Raw genomic sequence first — 8542 nt, 5'->3', positions numbered from 1 at the left:
CCTCTTTTACGAGAGTGAAAATTACAAGCAACTACAGACAGTGAAATTATTCTAGGTGTACTCTTGGAGATATTATATTGACTAGAACAAGAAGAACTTTTTTGACATTTCTTTTCAGAAAATACTGATCAATAAAATAAAATAAATTATATAAGCAGGCCATTCTGTTTGAGCTTTTTTTACACAATTTTTTAGGAAAATATTGCAGAACTGTCAAAACAGAGCATTTTATCTTCTTTTCAGAAATAGAACATATAGTTTTCTTTTTCTTTTTTTTTTGTGAAATGGAATACAATTCAAGAACTAAGCATAAATTAAAGAACAGTTTTACGCAGCACCTCAGTTGGAAAGGAATGGTATTTTTTTCAGTATCTAATTTTCATAGAAGAAATTCCCTTCCTACCCATTATTAATAAAAACATCTGTATAGCTAATCAAACTTTTTTTTTCAACATCATTGACATAAAAAAAAAATGCCTTTTTTTGAAAAGCTCTAGTTCTATATGCCCTTTTGTCAGCCACATAGCATCTTTTGGCAGACAAGTTGCCGTGCTATTTAGTTTGTTTATGCTGCAAAGCTTAATAGAAACAATATATTTAATGTGTTTTGGCTGGTCCACACATCGAGCTTTTCTGTATGTAATATAATTACGCCACTGCAAAGCTGTGCAGGCAAATACTTTAACTATGATATTCAGATTTTATGATTCGTGTGGCAGACATTGTCTTATTTTATTTCTATATGGGCTCCAGTGGTGGTACTACACAGGTTTTCCTGCACACTACTGCAATACGAGTTAAGTGCATTACCTGATAGAACATGGAGACAATTCTGTTGTCATATTCCAGCCAAATTCTTAGAATACTCCTGGAAATGATCAACAAAACATTTCTGATTCTATTCACATTCTGGATCTCTACTTGTAAATCAAGCAAGTATATTTTTGAAAATATTTCTTATATTTCTGTTAAAAAGGAATGAATGATTTGCCCAAGATATTTTAATAGCATACATGGCATTGAGATCATCTGTAAGTAGGACAGATAAGGTCAAATGATATTGCTTACAGAATAAAGCAGACTACATACTGGATCAGAGCAACGTCTGTCTAGCCTTGCTATATCATCTCTGACAATTTTAACAGCAGTTTCACAGAGGCTCTGTCATTATAAGCTAAATATAGCCCTCTTCTTCAGTTTCACAATAAACTCTATTCATCAAGGTCTCTCAAGGCCTAGCTGAAATCACCAGTAAGCAACTTACTGGAGTTTATTTACAGGATAAAAAACAAAACAAAACACATGCAAGATCTTCTGGCTAATAGACAGAAGAAAAATAAAGGGAAGATTGGCTTGTCTTTTCTACTGAGCTCTACTTGTGGCCAAGATTGAAAGTTTCCGTGGTCTGCTACTAATTCCATTACCTGGCAGTTCATAATGATACAGTCAGTCATCCGTTACTTAAGACAGATGACTGTTCTCAACACCTCTTAATAAAATTAAGACACTCCTTTCTGGAGGTCTTACTTAATTACTAATCTCATGATATCTTTGTAATCTTCTGATTTACCTTCTCCTGCTTATTTCTCTGATCTGGCTGCTCTTCTGAATGCTGACTGGTAGGTGGCAAAATGATACTGTTGTCACTACCAATTACTCCTGGTAGGGAGTCCAGCCAAAGGCTGTCGTGGACCTAATGAGGTGTACCCAATCAGGAGAAAAATGCAGCTCCATTTCCATCCCCTGGTGGTAACTTAGTTTGTAAAAGTGATCAATTCTTGGTTAGGTTAAGAAGAGGAAAGAAAGAAACCTGCATAATTACCCTGTGTGATCTCCTGCACAGCTGAGGTGGGGAGCTGGCAGCCAAGAGAAGTACAAAGAGATCCACAGGCTGAGAGTCCTTAAACATGCTCTGCCTCTGAGATAGAAGCATCTGTCTTTCCTATTTAATACATTATCCCAAACAACAAGGGCATTAGACTTGATTCTAAACTTAGAAAAGCAATGAAAAAATCCTACTGCCTTCAGGAAGAGCAGAAGTAAATGCTTTCACAGGACACAGTGCTGCTACATGCTCTTTAGATGAAGACAGAGAAGGAGTAATGTTTAGGAAAAGTATAAGATATAGAGGAGCAGAAAACTTAGACTGGGATCCATCTTACCTACTTTTAGCCATCTAAAACTTAAGTGTCTAATGCATATCAGTCATTTAAGCTACCTCTGTAGCCATTGTGCAGAGACAGATGCACTTCAGACAGCTGATTAATCCTTCCCACTCTACCAGCAGCATATAAGAGTGTTACTCATACAATTAAATATGATGCAGACTCCCATAAATAGATCATATAATCTCTCTGGGTGGCCACCTGCAACAAGAATGGTGAAATTCTTTCTGGCACTCCCCAAAATCTGTCTCACTAACAATCACTGTACTCTTTCCAACACATTCTGCTGGTTATATATTAGTCCTCATTATTTGGGGAATATATTAACACTGTCAAAGGACCTTTGACAGTGGATTACTTTATGCAAAAGATGTTTAAACGTGAAAGTAATGCAGAAACATATGGGAAGAAGCAGGTAGATATGTGTAGAAGGTAAGAAACAGCTTGCTTTTTTGGCTCTCCATGTCAGCTTCGATCTATCCTGGCAAACTACCTATTGGCACTTGAAGTTTTGACTGTGCAGGTTTGCCCAGTTCTCCTCTCAAGCTGAAATTCACTATGTAGGGAGAAAACAACAAGAAAGCGTGACACAACCCACATAAAGAGACATACATTCTTGACTTCCATTATCTCCTGCAGGAAGAAAAGTCAGGAGGAATTTGACAGAGGTGTGTTTGTCTTATTCAAAGTAAAAAACTTGCTTTGCAGTAAATCACATTTAGTATAAGTTAGCCTTTACTGACTAGTACAGTTGCTCAAAAAAATGTTGCATATAGGATATTGAGATAGGATTATTAATAAACAATGATTTTTAGTGGGTTCAGGAGGTGAAGGCATGTACCAACTTCAAAGTTCCAAAAGGCATTAAAAATAAAAGACATAGAGGAAAAGCAAGACAAGACAAAGCTGTCTCTGTGGATAGCTGGGAATCATCACCAAGACAGCATTCACCTCTGTGGTCTCTATAGCATAGCAGATTGTGACAGTGGTAGTGACAAACCACTGCCATTCTTGTCTGCGAGCACTCTGTACTTTCATCAAGATGTGCTCAAGATGCTGTGGGTTGTTCCCATTCATGATGAATTTTTTGCCAACAAGATCATGTTTAGATGGGCATAAGCATTACATTTGGGCTGGTGCTAATGTTCTGTGATTGAATTTCACTAGAACAGGTGTCTAGATGACCTCTGCTGCTCTAAGTTTTGAGTTCTGTTAATGTAAACTAAAAGATAGAAAATGGGGTATAGGAAAGGGGCAAGAAAGGGTGACTCCCAATGTCCCTGGTGAATGCATCCCATGAGAACCATCCATACAGTCAGTATAAGGGCTTGCAGGTGCAAGGCTGTGAGGAAAACCATGAGAAACAAACAGCAGGAAACAACAAGGGAAAAAAATTGCCCTGACAGCTCTAGAAAGCCCTGCCACAAGAGCCTGAGTGAACAGCTGCAGTGAAGCTGCAAAGTCAGACAGCAAAGCAGCAAATGGAAGTGCTTCACAGTGATTACAAGGCACTGTGCAAGAACAGAATGTGTTTTGGCTAGATATTTCTCTATTCCAGAATCTAGAAAAACAAAAACAACAAAAAAAAGCCCTACCAAATACACTGTTTACAGCTTTGAAAACACTGCTATTTGGCTTCCAAAGTTTCCAAACAACAAATGTTTGTATTTTCAATTAAATTGAATTGACAAAAGTGTCATCTTTTCTTTCCCCTGGAATTAATTTCAAGTGTATTTTACAACTCTTTTATTTGTTTAAAACAAAATGAAAACTGGAAAAAAATATTTGCCATTTTCATTTCCATGCTTAAAATCAAATCGTTGAGCTGAAATCAGCTCTAATGGAACAGCTTTTCTGAAGAGAATATTGTTACAATGTGACAACATTGAATCATCTCTTTGAAGTTTATTCTCTGTAAACTTTTTTTTCCCATTTACCTGTTTTTCCCTTCTTACTTCATCTCAACCATCTGCACAAGACCTTCAAATATGAACTTACCTCTTTATAAACAGACATCCTGCTCTTTGCTAGGTTATTCCTTTTCTTCTACTAATGTTCTCACACCATCCATCTTGTCAAATTGCCTCTACTTTGAAGCTCGCTTATCTTCTCTTCTTCAATATGTCCAAGGCAAACCAACTGGCATACATAATAGAGAAAAACCTGCCTACATGTGTCACTGAGACAGAGGTTCTCTAATTCTCATGGGAAATCTAAGATTGCCTTCTCACCTTGAGGAATACTCTGCTTTATGCAGTCCTTTACCTCATCCTCATTGGGATGGGCGTCTTCACCCAGTGCAGAGCTCAGCTCACCAGATCTACTATCTTTCTTTGTAAGCTAAGTGGCAAAGGTTTGCTATTCTGAGCCATTCAGATTTTTCCCCATCATATCACTAGAGAGGTGACCATTAGTTAGTAAGTCAGGACATCACAGTTGAATTAAATTATTTTGACCTCAATAAATAATTAAATTCTCAAGCACTTCATGGAACGCAAAATTCCACTTTGCTCAGAAGGAGAACAAAAATTCAAGGCTCAGGCAAGTCCTCTGATGTCTGTGTATTGTATATTGTACTCTGTCAGTGGAACCCTGTTCATAGAGAGCTGAAAACAATCCCACGATTGAGACCTAAGATCATGCATTTCTAGAACAGCTTTTCTTCCATGTTACTTCACAAACATTCCAACTCTTCAAATGTATTTTCCCAAATTTCTTTTGCTGGACTCAGAGAGTAAGGAGAAGACATAATAATGTTTCTACTCCTATCAAAAACATTCAGTCATCATCAATCACGAGTCAGCTAAACTGACCATAATCCATTATGAAGGTGTAATTAAGTAAAACCCACCTCTCAGCTCCTAGAAGCGTGCTTGTTTTTTAAACAACACATTGCAACAAACAAACAAACAAAAAGCCACACAAAAAAAACAAAAACCAAAGAGCCCTGGAGATTTCCAATTAACAGACACTGCATTCCTCTGTGCTCAAAGTTTTAAATGTTTGTTGGGATTACAAACTATGCACACAGTAGCAACATTGCTGATGCTGACCTTGCAAAACACAGCTCTGTGCTTTATGAATCAATCATCACAGCCTGGAGCAGAGAGAAAATAAGCCTGCAGAGAAACCATCGGGAGAGAAAGTGAATGAGAAGTATTTGCTGTATATCAGGACAGTGATTCCAAATTAAGCAGAATTTGTTGGTTTCCCCATAAGGCAAAACACCGAAGGCAGGAGAAGCTCAGACATAGAAATAATCACTTTATCTAGAAGATATTAGGAATTAGAACATCATAAAGCATCAGATGACCTCAAGAACTGAAGGGAAGAAGGAAAATTTTTAATCCAATTCATTTAGACCAGTAAAAAGGGTACACATGAGCTGGTCCTCAGTTTCACCTCTGAGCAGCAAAGCAAGAGGGTCCAATGAGCCCCCTGCTCAGTCACCATAATATTGCAACAAATGCAAGTAACCCTTCTGCAATTCTGAAGCTGCCTGATTTACCCCTCCCAATCATAATGTAGGAAATGCTTCCACATTTTTATGCTTGTACATTTTCCTATTCTAGCTGGTGTTCAGATGGACTCGCAAGAGCAGCCTTAAATGAATTAGCAGGAAAACCGTTCTGCATGCTTGGAAGATCAGAAAGAAAATGCAGAAGAGAAAGATGCACATTAATACCATGTTTGGTATAAACAGAAAACTGTCATTTTCTTTTCATATCCTCAGTGACTCTTATGGGGTAAGATAAAAGAAATTTATAAATAACAGGAAAACAGGCATAATATTCTTGTGAAAAGGAACAGCATGTATATTTCCCGTGTAAAAATATTATATCTGAAATGAACATAAAATACCCTTACCTCTTATAGATAGGAAGCTCCTACAAATATGAAGATGCACATCACAGGAAAGTGTTAGCAGCTGTGTGGTCAAATATGTAACATCACACCTGGGATTTATTTACATCACAGTTGTGGAACCAGCACCATTGATAGAACATTCACTTGCTCCCATGTGTTTAGGAAGTTTAGAGGCAATCAAAACTGGAAGAGATAAACAGGAACAGGTTGTTTAAAACTGAAGAATGCATACACAATATGTAATAATAACACAAACTTTGCAGGTTGAAATGTCTTAACTTACAAATTTTAGAACGGTTTTGAAACATTAATGTGTGCTTAATTTTCCCAATATTCTTGTGACATAGTTAAGTTCCGCTTTAACCTTATTTTTCAGGTAGAGAAAAACAGGTATAACTGATTTGGTGAGTATTGCCAAGAATGAATCCATCTCAGTTCATAATTCATTTCCAGAGCAATCTGTAGGTTCTTTAGTTTTGTCAGCTGCTGAACAGTCAATCTTTCTGATGAAGGTTTTAAAATATGAACGAAAGAAGACCGATAGTAGAAAGCAGCAGAATACATACTTATTTCTTTGTGAAATAATTTAAGCATGAATTCAATCAAATTTAATTAAAAACCTAATTATATCAGTGGTCCAGTTCTCCTTTCTGCAGAAAAGTGATAAACAAAATATCCTTGATTTCTGCCCAAAGGGAATTTTCAGATTATCTAAACCGTCACATAAGCAAGGGTTCTATCAGGCAGCCTAACAAGTAGATAACATTCATTGTACTTCATATGTATTATCTTGCATGGTAAAGAAAAGGCTCTAAATTTTTATGTAGTCTTTGTTCCAGAAGTAAAAATGTTATTATGCAATCACAATATCTGACACATTGAGAACACATGATCACATCAGTGTATTTTAATGTATTCACACTCCCAGATAGTTAAGATCTTCCTCCTTCATTTTAACTAATTCTTGGTGCAGCTCTTGGGCTGGGGATTCAAATAATCTTTCTCTTAGAAGTTCCCTTCAATGTACGCCTCAGCAACTCATAAAATCAGACAGCAAATATCATGGACAAAGCACCATTTCAAGTGAATTGACATCAATTCTGTGAGGTTTGTGCGCCATGCAATACTTCAATTTGTTTCACTCAAATATTAATATCTGTTTTATTTTAACATCCGTTTACAGAAGTTTACATTCTGGGAAAGCATTGAAGTGTCAATCAACAGTTCACACAACCTCTCTAGTAGACAAGCAACATCCAAAAGAAATGTGTAAATTGGAGCATCTAGTCACTTACTCTGACAGGTATTCTTCTCATTGCTTTGTTACTAATGAACGTAAGAGTCCTACAGAAGCAAGTGCTGGCAAGGTCACTCTGTCATTTTTGAAGAGTTGTGGCAGTTGAAAAAGGTCTCTAATTACTGGGGAAAAAAAAGCAAAAAAAAAAAAAAAAAGCAAATATTACAGCTATCATCCAAAAAGACAGGAAGGAAGAAACATCAACGTTTATCTGTTCCAGTCCACTAAAAAAAAAAAAAAAAAAAAAAAAAAAAAAAAAAAAAAAAAAAAGAGAACAAGAAGTACAGAAAACAAATATCCAAACACACACCTCAGCTCTCAGGGCACTGAATGGCTTCAGATGGATTCATGAAAAGACTTAGCATTCAAAGATGTGATTGGTCAGTTTACTTTCATCATTCTTAATGTATACAATACTTTATTTTCTTGGCTCATCTATGCAAGTCTACCAAACAAGGCTCATGTATTCCCTAGTACAAATAGAAGTGTAAAGGACAATTGCTGAGCAAGAGGGACTCATTTAACAGAAGACATATCTGAATCTGGTATAGAGCGGTTCGGGAAGTTGTATATCCCTCATTTGCCACAAGGTGGAAACAATCACAGGAACTCATCTCAGTAACATAGCTGTAACAATTCAAATGTAGCAGTTAAATACCATATGTTGTACATAGGAATGCAGATGCAGCTGATGACTTAGAACAGCTTCTAACAGAGCACGTGATATGGTTTTAAATACGTTCATGAATGCTTTTTTATACCAAATAGAACAGCATGGCTCTTTAGTGCTGTTCCAATCTATTACTTAAGCAACAAAGTAGTTTTCTAAAATGTATAGTAAGGCTTGTATTTCTTAATAAACTAGATAACTATAAAGAGTCAGTGCACTAATGAAAAGAACTGGAACTCAGATCCCAAAGTTTTAGGTAGCTAACACCTACAGTTATTTATCTCTCAGAAGATTCTGAATGGGTCATTTAGGATATAAACTGTGCTTCTGTGTTCAGGTCAGAGTCTCGCTCTACTACATCACTAGTTTAGAAATATTTTACAATGATCAAAGACAAACTATGTCTCAAAAGACAATCTTTTCATGGTGGAGAGAGGAAACAGCATAAAATAAAGCCCTGTGCAATTTGATGTAGGGAAGTTGGACTCAATGATCTCCGGTGGTCCCTTCCAACCCCTATGGTTCTGTAATTCTGTCATTTTC

At 36.6% G+C, this 8542-nt stretch overlaps 1 long non-coding RNA gene across 3 annotated transcripts in view; it reads right to left on the bottom strand.

Moving 5' to 3' along the window:
* LOC128080789 (uncharacterized) overlaps positions 1 to 8542 on the bottom strand; it is a 335835-nt gene that overhangs the window by 43615 nt on the left and 283678 nt on the right. For all 3 annotated transcript variants that reach the window (XR_008206887.1, XR_008206889.1, XR_008206888.1), the window contains 2 exons: positions 7328 to 7451; positions 6033 to 6215 (listed from right to left, as the gene is read on the bottom strand). This is a non-coding gene — a long non-coding RNA (uncharacterized LOC128080789). The remainder of the gene's footprint in view (positions 1 to 6032; positions 6216 to 7327; positions 7452 to 8542) is intronic.

The sequence above is a fragment of the Tympanuchus pallidicinctus genome, unplaced genomic scaffold (assembly GCF_026119805.1).
Source record: "Tympanuchus pallidicinctus isolate F22 unplaced genomic scaffold, pur_lepc_1.0 scaffold1, whole genome shotgun sequence".
In the NCBI taxonomy this organism is placed as follows: Eukaryota; Metazoa; Chordata; class Aves; order Galliformes; family Phasianidae; genus Tympanuchus; species Tympanuchus pallidicinctus.
This window is presented reverse-complemented; position numbering and strand designations above follow the sequence as displayed.